Source organism: Epargyreus clarus, unplaced genomic scaffold (genome assembly GCF_041222505.1).
Source record: "Epargyreus clarus isolate Ecla_fem2 unplaced genomic scaffold, WU_Ecla_fem_2.2 ptg000036l, whole genome shotgun sequence".
NCBI classification, from domain to species: Eukaryota; Metazoa; Arthropoda; class Insecta; order Lepidoptera; family Hesperiidae; genus Epargyreus; species Epargyreus clarus.
This window is the reverse complement of record NW_027332241.1, coordinates 3106444-3119192: the sequence shown is the minus strand read 5'-3', so window position 1 is coordinate 3119192 and position 12749 is coordinate 3106444. Positions and strand designations below refer to the sequence as shown.

Genomic DNA, 12749 nt, shown 5'->3' with positions numbered 1-12749 from the left:
ACTACAAACCTTTATGCATTTAGCTTGAAACTAATAAGCTTTTATGCTGTGTTCTTCCTTGCTGCAAACTACAAACCTCTAAATCATTAGGCTGAAGCGAATAAGATTATATGCTGCGTTATCATTTGCCACAAACTCCAAACATTTACGTATTTAGCTTGAAACGATATAAGGTTTTATGCTGCGTCCACACTTGCCGCAAACTACAAATTTCTACGGAAGTAGCTCTGAAAGAATAAAGTTTTATGCTGCGTTGGCATTTGCTGCGAACTCCGAACCTCTGGAAATATATATGATTACTAGCTGACCCGGCAAACGTTGTGTTGCCATATAAATAAAAAAATGTTAAGGGTGAACAACCCTTATCACTAACAGGTTTGAAAAATAGATAGAATATTTGAAACTGCGATGGTATCGAAGTCTGTCGAATCCAATGTGAAACATTCCAAAATCAAAAAATCACGAATTAAAAATTAATAAAAAAAAACCTTTATATCACGGCGTGCGTAAATGGACGTTTTACGCACGCTTCGCGTGCGCAAAACCCCCATTTCCGACCCCGTAATATAAAATTTTATACAACACGCGGACGAAAAATGTTTTTCTGACTCGTGTGATTGCAGTCCTCGCCTGCGGCTCGGCCTGCAAACTCACACTTGTCAGAAAAAAATTTTTCGTCCTCGTATTGTAATGTACTATTTCCCACAGACTAAATTGTGAATCTAAACCATTCTCAAGTCCCCTTGAACACACACAACAAATTTCATTAAAATCAGTCCAGTCGCACACACGCACATAAGAAATATATATTTAAGATATAATACATATGTTATTATTACATATTATATTACTTTATACTTTAGCGTTTAAGTAGGGTAGGCGATAGGGCTGGGTAGGACAAGATAAGTGTAGACAAGACAGAACAAGATTTGAGCATGTCACATATTCATTTGATTCGGGTGAAAAGTAAGATAAATTAACATGTTTTATAAGCAAAATGCTACGTATTTCTTGCTACGATTTTGCTACGAGCGTAGCACCTCTACGCTATTGCTACGTGAACGACATACATTTTATCTATTCAGCCAATCAACCTCTCCCTAAAATGCTTTTGTTGCACCAATTTTAGAGTTCCATTTCACAGCACAGACCTGTCCCACTGCTGGAAAAGGCCTTAAGCGTATTCCACAAGGCAGCTCCTATATAAGTCGCCTCGATGTAAGTCGTGGAGTAATTGGCAAATTTATGTCTGATGTTTTTAAAATTAAAAGGTTGTAGGGCCATTATGGTTTGACCATATTGGTTTGATGGGGGTACCACCGTCACACCTATTTATAACGTGAAGCAGTTCATGCGTTTTGGAGGATTATAGAAGGTGGTAGAACCCTTTGTGGTTCGACTCCGGCGGCACCACCGCCACACCTATTTCTACCTAATGACAACAGAGTTAAGCGCTGCTGTGTTCCGGTTTGAAGGGTGTGGTAAGGGAGACATACTTTTCCGAGGCGTTCCAGCTTAGTCCTCAGGAGTAGCGGCGCATCTGTGGCCGACCTCAGGTGGGAATATCTAATCCTATCTGGGGTTGATTACAGATGTCCATGGGCGGCTGTAGCCACTTACCATCAGGTGGACTGTATGCTCGTCTGCTACTCCTATATTATAAAAAAAATATGCCGGCTGAATTACATATGAGATGACATTCTAGTCCTTTGGAGTGGCGACGCATTTTCAATCTATTTCAGATACCTAGTTCTAACTTGGTTCCTAATCGATGAGCTGACAATCAAGTGGACTGCATGCTCGTTTGCTACTTCTATTAAAAGCCATGAAAAGCCAAAATAAAAACCAAGAAGTCAACGTTTGATATAACTAAATTTATAATAACTGCGATTTTTTTTCTTTATTCTTGAACCTAAGGATAAAGCAAACTTGGTACCTGATGGAAAGTAGTCAACGTCGCCTATGAACATTTGCTACACCAGAGAAGTCGCTAATGTATTGCCGGCTTTGAAGGAGAGCTTTTAGCACCGTTTTTGAATTGCGAATTATTTAAATATAAATAAAAAAATCATCACAAGCAAAACCGGGCAAGTAGACTACTACTCGTATTACGCACTTAACACAACCTTCCAAAGCTCCTTATTAAACAATAAAAAAGCTCAAGAGACATTCCATTAGAGTACACTCAGAGCCTTCAATTTTAATGATACCTCATTAATGAGTACTACAGATCTGTGTGTAGTCATTATAAATTTATATTTCGTCTTATATTCAAATTTTGACCGTCTTATATTTCTGGCTTTTCCGGTAGGAGGCGCTGTATTTCTCTTCCTTTGTATTTATGTAGAGATGAGGGAAATATGAGTTACTATCTTTTATAATAAAGGAGTAGCAGACGAGCATGCAGTCCACCTGATGGTAAGTGGCTACGGCCACCTATGGATATATGAAACGGAACCGAGATGCGTCACTCCTTCTAAGGACATTTTAAAGTTTTGGTTAAGATTAGGAATGTGAATTGGATAATTAACTCTACCTATCTATCTATCCTATCTTTTTTTATAATATAGGAGTAGCAGACGTACCTACATGAAGTCCACCTGATGGTAAGTGGCCAATGTGGCTCATGGACATCTGCAACCAACCCCGGATAGGATTAGGTCCTACCTGAAGTCTAAGCTGGAACGCTTCGGAAGAGTATGACTCCCTTATCACACGCATCAAACCAAAACACAGCAGCGCTTAACACTGTTGTTATTAGGTAGAAATAGGTGTGGCGCCGGAGTCGAACCAATGAGGATTCTACCACCTTCAGAATTCTAATGATTATATCATTTGTCCATTTGCAGCGATGACACAATTAAGTGGATTCCACATTTAGTACTTCTTTAAAATAAAAATATTGAAGTGGTGAGCAGTAATTATGCGTAGTGTACCTAAAATCTAGCATTCTATACAAAACACCCACACAATAGCGCCCAGGATCCCACAAAGGCACTTGAAATAAACAAGATGGTGGTTGCTTATTTCTGAACGCGAACTGAATAATTCAAGGAAACAAAATGAAAACATTTGAGAACAAGTTGAAACGTAGGAATTGCCGGGTGGAGCAGTAAATCTTAAATAATGAGTCGTTAGGGCGATTGCACGATGTCCGGTCCGGTATCGGATGGAAAACCGATCCGTTTTGTCGGATACACATAGATTGTGAGATTAATTCGCGTACGATGTGGACCGGTCGTAACTCTGAGGGTTCTGGCGACTAGGAGATTGCCGGGACGATGTAACAGTAAATCTTAAGTAATGTCTGGTGATTGCACATCTGGTCCGATATGGGTTGTCGGAGAACCGATTCGTTTTATCGGATGCACGTAATATTTGAGACTAGTCCACGTAGTGCAATGGTTAATCGGTTAAGGCAAAGGATTCTAGGTTCGATCCCTGACCAAGCTGAAATGAATTTAGACATCAATTTTCAATCTGTGTATTTTTCATAGAAATTATTTTTCTACACTCAAAATCTGACTTGAAATCCATTTACAAACCTAAGAAACCCTTAAATCAAATCCGTATTAGCGGTAATGATTAATCACCCGTTTCGTCACTTATTCAGGTGGTATTCAGTATGTCATAAATACCGAAATTAAAAGTTTTATCGTAAAAGCAGTAACAGTATACCGGATCGGATAATGTGTAAACACTGTTAGACTTTCTAATAAATTAGACAAAGAAAAGGTCAGAATGAAGTGTAATTTGAAAAGCAATGCGCCGGAAAATCAAGGTCTGAACACAGTAAGTTCTTTAAATTTATATATACGAGTACGTTATAGGTTTTTACCTTAAAGTTGTGTATCTTTTTAGCTGACTGCGGAGAGTAATATTTTTCGAGTCAATATACTTATGTATGTATGTATGTATATATGTATGTATGTATGTATGTATGCATGTATGTATGTATGTATGAATGAATGTGTTATCGTTAGATTCGTCAATATTGAAGGACTGACATAGGCTATATTTTTAGCACTTTTAGGTTTTGATAATAAAAAAACAATTTTTTAAATAACCTGTGTATTAAAGTGAATTATTATGCTTAAACGGTGGAAGGCATCGTGAGAAACCGCAAGCATCTAAAAAAGTTCTCAAATGTGTGTCAAGTCTACCAATCCGCACATGATCGGCGAAGTGGACTACAGCGTAAGTACTTCTCACACTGAGAGACTCCCGTTCCCAACATTGGGACAAAAATGGATTGATAACGAATAATAATTATAGTTTAAAAACTAAAAACCACGCTAAAATCGCACAAGAAAAATTGTTAATCTTGATCCCTGACGATCCTGATGGGGTGAATGGGATAAAATTATTTAAATCATGTATTGTAAATATGTATTGTTCATGATAATTGTTCAAAATTTAAATTAATGGAATCATTCAAAGTGGGTAAAAATTTAGTTCAAAGATTCCGTTACATACACACATACAGCTAGTAAAAGCGTGGTAAAAAGAAGATCACTGAAGGAATATGCAAATAACTATCACTAATGTAAGGTATTACACAGTTAGTTTATTGTTTTATTGGTAATAAGGCTTTAACGGGCAATTTTATGTAAATTAATATCATTTACCGAATGGAAGTTGCTGTAATAAATGTAAAATGACTAGCTATTTTACAGTTATTTTCGTTTCTCCATCTTATAGTTAGTTATAAGGCATTTTTGGTAAATGGGTAATTTTATTTAAATAGTTAATCGGTATGTTTTAGTGTTTAGAAAAAATATTAGTGTAATAAGAACATTGCCAATATAATTAGTATTTTTATAATATAGAAGTATCTAACGAGCATGCAGTCCATCTGATGGTAAGTATAATTGCCCATAGACATCTATAATGTTCATTATAGATGTCTATGGGCAATTATACTTACCATCAGTTCCTAGATAGGACCACAGTTGCGTCGTTACCCCTGAGAATTAACTTGAACTGCCTCCGCTAAGTATGTTTCCGTTCCCTTCAAACCAGAATGCAGCGCTTATCACTGCTGTTATTAGACAGAAATAAGGGTATCCGAAGGTGAACCTCCGAGGGTTCACCTTCGGATCTTACTCTTAGAATGAATCTCCTTTTTAACACGTTTTTATTAGCTTGGATTGTATGAATATATGTATGTAACGGAATCTTTGAGCTCAATTTTCACCCGTTTCTAGAAGCTTGATAAATTTTAAACTTTGCACACGTATCAAGGACTGATGACAATGCAATAATGTGATAACAGTTTCCCATTATCCTCATAAGATTAATTCTCCAATCTAAGAGTTAGTCACAGACTTAAATATTAAAAATATAATAGTTTAAAAAAAACACGCTTTTATTGTTAATCGAACTAAAAACTAGAAAATAAATCAATCAATCATAATGATTCGCCTCAAAATAAAATTTATTCCATTTATAAAAAATGTGTTTTATAACAGTTTGAAGAGCAAAATAGAAACTTTTAGTAGTCGAGGTAAAAAAAATTACCAGCAAAAATATAGCAAGGCAGTAACTTGAAACAGATGGCTGATATATAATATTTTTATCTTAGATACAAAGTATTTAACAACAAATCTTTGAAACTCAATAAAACTTTTATCTGTTTTAAGTAGGCGATCAGAAAGGACTTCGACCCAAAGGGCTTATGTCCAAAGCTGGGGATACATTGGCAATTTGCTTTTGAAGATATCTTACGCGGGTCATTAGGGTGGGAGTTGGAAAAAATAAGAAAACGATTTTTCTAAAACATTGTAACAAGGACAGAAATATTTTGATAGGTCGAAGATATACGTAATAATATGGTACATTCATAAAATGTCATTTAAGGCAGAAAAGAGAAACCCAATTAATTTATAATAATCATCATCAACCCATTACTGTCCCACTGCTGCACGGGTCTCCTCTCAGAGTGAGAAGGATTAGGCCATAGTCCACCGCTCTGGCCAAGTGCGTATTGGTAGACTTCACATACCTTTGAGATTTTTTTTTTGGAGTTTACTCCTTAAGAAACGATTTGAGTTATAAGGCCCGGTACGGAAATTTTATGAGGAGTAAAATCAAGTGTAACACGAAAAGTTGAGGCGTAACGTAGAAAGAGACAAACATATATATCTGTAGGATTGAACGTGTAAAAGAATGAGATGGAATACATTACACAGCGTATCTCATTCTCGGGGTCTCCTCTTTGCGCGATACTTCGTAGTCTCACTGTATAGTTCACTACCTCCAGTCTGAGAGTTGAATGTGTGCGTATGTTTGTACGTGTGTGTTGCGCGCCTGCGTATTACGAAGTTCTGCCACAACTTATAATTCAAAGTGAAAGAAATCAATCATCCTAAAATTGGATTTGTATAAATTGAACACAATTATTAATATTATTATTATTTATATTATTTTGTAACATACTTTATGTAATACGCATTATTGAAGTAATATAAATAATCCGAATAATTACAGATATATGTTTGTTTCTCTTATCATTTTAGCAGATGCGTTCATTTACCCTTTTTTTCTATTCGATATATATCATAATTATCGTTCGTAAGGAGTAAACTCCAATCGTGCGTCGTAGCTGACACACACACACTTTTTTTTATAAATCTCTCAGGTGTGCAGGTTTCCTCACGATGTTTTCCTTCACCGTTTAAGCAAGTGATCATTAATTTCTAATACGCACATAAATTTGAAAATCAGAGGTTCGTGCCTGTGATTTGAACCTCGGACCCCTCGATTGAGAGGCCGCGTTTCTTAACCACTAGGCTATCACTGCTATTATTAACTATACTATACTGCTATTTATAATAATGTTTAAGGAATTTATTCTTAAAAAGACAAAAAGTATGCTACTTATATGAAAAAAATATTTACATTTTTAAAAAATCTGCCTAATTACAGCAGTATTAAAAGCTCTGGTTTGAAAGGTGTGGTATGGGAGACATACTAATCCGAGGTCTTCCAGCTCAGTCCTCAGGGGTAGCGGCGCATCTGTGGCCGACCTCAGGTAGGAATATATAATCCTATCGGGGGTTGATTACAGATGTCCATGGGCGGTAATAGCCACTTATCATCAGGTAGGCTGCATGCTCGTCTACTATTCTTATTATAAGAAGCGACAAAATGGGATCTCACGAATAATTAATAATTAATCCTTATCTTAAACTCACTGTATGAACGTGGTGAAGCATGCTCCACTTGCTCCAAGGGATCGTATCGCCACTTAACAACGAATTCAGATAATTCCCAATCTAAGCAAGATTATAACTGAACCCAGTTTAATCCGCTTAAACTCGTTTATTAAAATCTTTTTACAGAGTTCCTCGTACCGCAGCGATTATCAAACATGTTTAAAACCATTGTGTTTTTTCATATACATATAAATAGCATACGTGCTTGAAGGGTGGTAGAACTCTCTGTGGTTCAACTCCGGCACCACCGCCACACCTATTTCTACCTAATAACAGCAGTGTTAAACGCTGCTGTGTTGTGATTTGAAGGGTTTGGTACGGGTCACATACCTATTCGAGGCATTCCAGCTTAGTCCTCATGGGTAACTGCGCATCTGTAGCCGACCTTATGTAGGTCATAGATTAGTAAAGATACTTCGCCGCCTTGAAATTGAATGAAGCCGCAAATGGCTTATTATAGTAAGTTCTTTTTTTGAATTCTTGACAAATAAAAACATTTTTAGAGAAAATTTACGAATAAATAACTAATACTGCGTAATTTTCATGATAATTAAATAATTTATAATAATAATTTCAAATATTTTAGGGACATTTTAGCACGGAGACGTGGCAAATTTTTTTTACGCAACTGTTTCAATTCTCAAAACTGGGTACATTTTCTTGTTAGGAGTGAGTAATCTTTACTAATCTATGATGTAGGTATAGTCCAAGCCAAACTGCTAGTACTCTGTGAAATTGTTGCGACGCGACTCGTTTCTATATTCGGAGCGGACTAGCAGTTTGGCGCGGACTATACCTAATCTTATCTGGTGTTGATTAGGGATGTCCGTAGGCAGCTGTAGACACTTACCATTAGGTGGACTGCATGCTCGTTCACTACTTCTATACTATAAAAATGTGGACTGCATTATCGTTCGCTACTTCTAAAGCTAAACCGTTCCTCCATCGCACCACTCGCCGAAGGATGAAGTTCCATCCACACCAACTGGACTCGTGGCGGTCCTCCACGGTTCGATTTGCGCGGACGTTCTTGCCACGGACGTGCAAGATGTGGAATGAACTTCCTTCTGAGGTATTCCCGGAGCGCAATGACATGGGGCTCTTCAAAAAAGGTGCAAAAAGAGCTCTCCTTCAAAGCCGGCGATGCATTGGCGACTTCTCTGGTGTTGCAAATGTCCATAGGCGACGTTGACTACTTTTCATCAGGTAGCACGTCTGCTTTATCGTCAGGTTCAAATATTAAAAAAAAGCTATATTTCACGTAGCTAATGACAAAGTTGCATTTTACACCGTTACAATGGCGCTGAAAGATCACGCAATGTAATTACTTAGGTTCAACTAAGTAATTATAGTGTGACGGGTTCAATTACTATGCTTTTAACGGAAGGTCCGGTTATAGGTTGACCAAAGGTCGTTTATATAGAAGCTAATGTAATGAGGGACTGGTTGCTTCAACTAGCAATTATTATAAAAATATATTCCACGACACCTCCTAGGTTAAAATCCGCCTGTCCCTGTAGTCCCGGGACTAGAATAGGGCTACGGTATCCCCTGCCTGTCGTAAAAGGCGACTTAAAGGGGGCTTCTGGGGTTGCGGGCGGCAAGAGTGGGAGCTCGAACCGTCCAACAAGCAACCCCGGGAAGGACAGCGGTGTGTGTGGCCGCATACCGTCGTAAACACCAGGTGTGCGGGAGGAGCGTAAACTGCTCCCCCAAGGGCAGAGCCCGATAGGGTCATCGCGCGCGGAGGACTCCGGTTGTGTGCCATAGGAGATCCCGGAGTTCTCCACCAAGCGCTGAGGACGGTCACCGGGGGATTTTAGTGCGGTAAAAGTCCCACATAACCCGGCGTTGCTCCCACGTCGTCGGGTACCCTTTGAAGGTTTCCCCCTCGTAAACAAAAAAGAAAAAAAAAGAAAAAAGGTTAAAATGCGCCAGGCCGTTTGAGCTTGCTTGAGGGCTTGCTAATAAATAAGACTTTTAAACAAACATACATACATGCATACTCGAAAACATTACCTGCAGTCGGGTAATAAAATAATGTGATTTATTTTTGCAAAAAAAAACCTATAAATTTCTAATTCGATTCTTTGTTATTTTTTTTAAATACTGAAGAAACATACGAGCATGAAATTCTTCTATAAGTGACTACTGCCGCCATTGGACATCGAAATCAGCCTCAGATGAAATTAGATTCCTACTTGAAGTTAGCCAAAGATCCGTTCCTACCCCTGAGGACTCAATTGGAAAGCCATAACGATGCAAATAAGTTTGATTAGTTTTAAAAACAGCGGCGGTTTAGTTTTTTTTTCGTTTTCAGGTTTCGATAAAGACACGAGGCATTCCAACTTAGTCTTCAAGAGCAAAATACATCTATCGTCAACCTCAAAAGAAATTCAATCCAATTTGAGGTTTATCATATCCATAGGCAGCAGTGGTCACTTACCATCACATAAACTGCATGGTTCTTTCCTACCACAAAAACCAACGAATTCGAACCTGGACCTCAATCAAACCACTGAACCGTACAATGAAAACGAGCATAATATTTGCCCTCTCCTAAATTCCCAGGAACTCACAAAAGAAAGGGTCGCTATATATTTGCTGAACCGACAGACACTACAAACATTTGTATATTGTTACAGCGCTGTTGACGTTGTTTAGGGCCGAAGAGGTACTGAAGGTTCAGTACAACTCTATACTAGGGATGGGATGTTACGATAATTCCGGATCTGGATATCGATACGAATTTATTAAAAAAAAAATTAATATAGAAGTAACAGACGAGCATGCACCCACCTGATGGTAAGTGGCTACTGCCGCCCATGGACATCTGTAATCAACCCCAGATAAGATTAGCTTCTTACCTGAGGTCGGCCACAGATACGTTGCTACCCCAAAACTAAGCTGAAATGCCTCGGATAAATGTCTCCCTTACGACCTTTCATACCTGAATGTAGCAGCTCTTAAGATTGCTGTTATTAGGAATACTGATTTATTAAAAACGAGCTTTTGCCCAAGGCTTCGCTCGCATTACGAAGTAATATTTTCATCCCCTATTTTATCCCCTTGGGGGTAGAATTGATCAAAACCCTTTCTTAGCGGATGCCTACGTCATAACATCTATCAGCATGCCAAATTTCAGCCCGATCCGTCCAGTGGTTCGGGCTGTGCGTTGATAGATCACTATGTCAGTCAGTCACCTTGTAGTTATATACATTTAGAGAAGATATTACATCGGTTTTAGATATATTTAAAGAATTGTAACAGAAAAGATATTACAAATAGGTAATTTGCTTTTATTTCGAAGGTCAAACAGTATCGGCTGAGCAGGGCGAAAAGTTTTCTTAATAGTGTGCCAATTAGACTCGGACCTCATCGGAAATGATTTGAAACTTTTATATCGGATTCAATTACGGTTTCGAATTTGTTTTCGGATATCCGATACGAAGGTGGTAGAACCCTTTGTGGTTCGACTCCGGCGGTCCCACCGCCGTATTCCTACCTATATACCTATACACCTATTTCTACCTAATAACAGCAGTGTTAGGCGCTGCTGTGTTCCGTTTTGAAGGGTGTGGTAATGGAGACAGACTTTTCCGAGGCGTTCCAGTTTAGTCCTCAGGGGTAGCGGCGCATCTGTGGACGACCTCAGGTGGGAATATTTAATCCTATCTGGGGTTGATTACAGGTGTCAATGGGTGGCAGTAGCCACTTACCACTAGGTGGTGCATGCTCGTCTGCGACTCCTATATTATAAAAAAAGCAACGCATCTTTAGCCAATCTCAGATGGAAATCCAATCGTATCTTAGAGATATCTATAAGCGGCAATAGCCACTTACCTTGTTGAACTGCATTTTGCTGTGCTAATTTAATTATAAAAGAAAGTCCCATACATGCTTCTTATATCTGTATGAAATATAAAAATTTAAATAAAAACATATAAAACTTAATGAAATTTCAAAGAGGATATTTCTGTTTTCCGACAAACAACATTATGTAATAAACAACCTTGTTTACGTACATCCTTTGTTTTGTAAATCAATATTCATAAATATATTTACCATACCTATAAAAACGAAATAGATTACGAATATATCACTCATACTTTAACGAGGCATTCCAGCGTAGTCCGTAGGTACCGGAAGGTCCATAGGTAGTATAGGTACGTACACAGCGTAGAGCAACCTCAAGTAGGAATCTAATTTTATCTGGGGTTGATTACAGATGTCCATGGGCGGTAGAAGTCACTTACCATCAGAACTGCATGCTCGTCTGCTGATCCTATATTATAAAAACAAACACAATCGAAAACAAATCCTATATTATTTTAAAATGCTTAATTATATTATTGATCCTCTGGAAGCACTACCGCCGCACCTGTTTCTGCCTTATAACAGCAGTGTAGCGCTGCTGTATTTGAAGCAAGCACAGCAAGGAAGACTTACGAGTCGTTCCAACTTAGTCCTCAGGGATAGTACGCACCTGTGTCCAACTTCAGATAGGACTGCATGCTTCTTAACTACATATTATAAAATGATATAGATATGCGATTGGAGGATCAGATTCCAGTCAGTAACCTAATTCTTATTATTTCTTAGCAATCGTAAATACGAAACACTCACATCAAATACACTTTCATCATCATCATCAAACCATTACAGTCCCACTGCTGGGCACGGGTCTCCTCTCAGAGTGAGAAGGATTAGTTCATAGTCTACCGCGCTGGACAAATACGACATACACTTTAAACGTATGTAAATGTTTAATACTTGTATCAATTTATCATTTTATTAATTTTCTAAGTTTATTCCTAAGTTAAGTATTATTGTAATGCCGATTTCTTAAAAAAAACATCGTAAAATTGCAATAATGAGACGATATTGCACTAGTATATAGACAGAGACAGAGAAAACGTATAGATTACATCGCATAACGCGTTTTCCTTACTTGACGATTTACGACATACCGAACAAGCATTCTTAAGGAGCTTCGTTTCAAAAACTTTAAACACTGACAGCATAACGTTTTTTTCCGTACATGACGATTCATAACACATCGAATACGTCTTTTAAATAACTTCTTTAAAAAATTAAAAAAAATAATAATAATGACAAAAAATATTTAAAAAACTTACCTGTTACAGCGGAAAATCCTTAACACTGCACTGGTAACACTGAACACAGTAACACAACACAACACGTAACAACCGTAAGTTCTACGTTAGAACGTAACGCGACCGCCCGTCGAAGCCTCCGCGAACAGACTGGCTCGCTTCGCAGGACATCGGAACGAGCGAACTTTACTTTTTACTACTTAAATAGAAATAATTCGCTAAGTACTAGTCGAATGCACATGAAGGCTTCCGTACCACTTAAATATTCATTATTTTTATAGCACTCTGTGACCTAAACCCGCATTTTAGCTACTCATTTCTGTGTCCAAAGTAGCCGATTTTTACACTGTACGAATATTAATACATTACCCTCACAGTCGTAAAAAATAAACATCGCTATAAACGTTTCATACTT

At 37.9% G+C, this 12749-nt stretch overlaps 1 protein-coding gene across 1 annotated transcript in view; it reads right to left on the bottom strand.

The window, feature by feature from the left end:
- The window catches only part of Syt7 (Synaptotagmin 7), a 586971-nt gene extending 574495 nt beyond the window's left edge, over nt 1-12476 (bottom strand). The window contains exon 1 of the mRNA XM_073092479.1: nt 12356-12476. The gene's annotated coding sequence lies outside the window, so the exon portion shown is untranslated. The remainder of the gene's footprint in view (nt 1-12355) is intronic.
- Nucleotides 12477-12749: the final 273 nt, after the last annotated feature.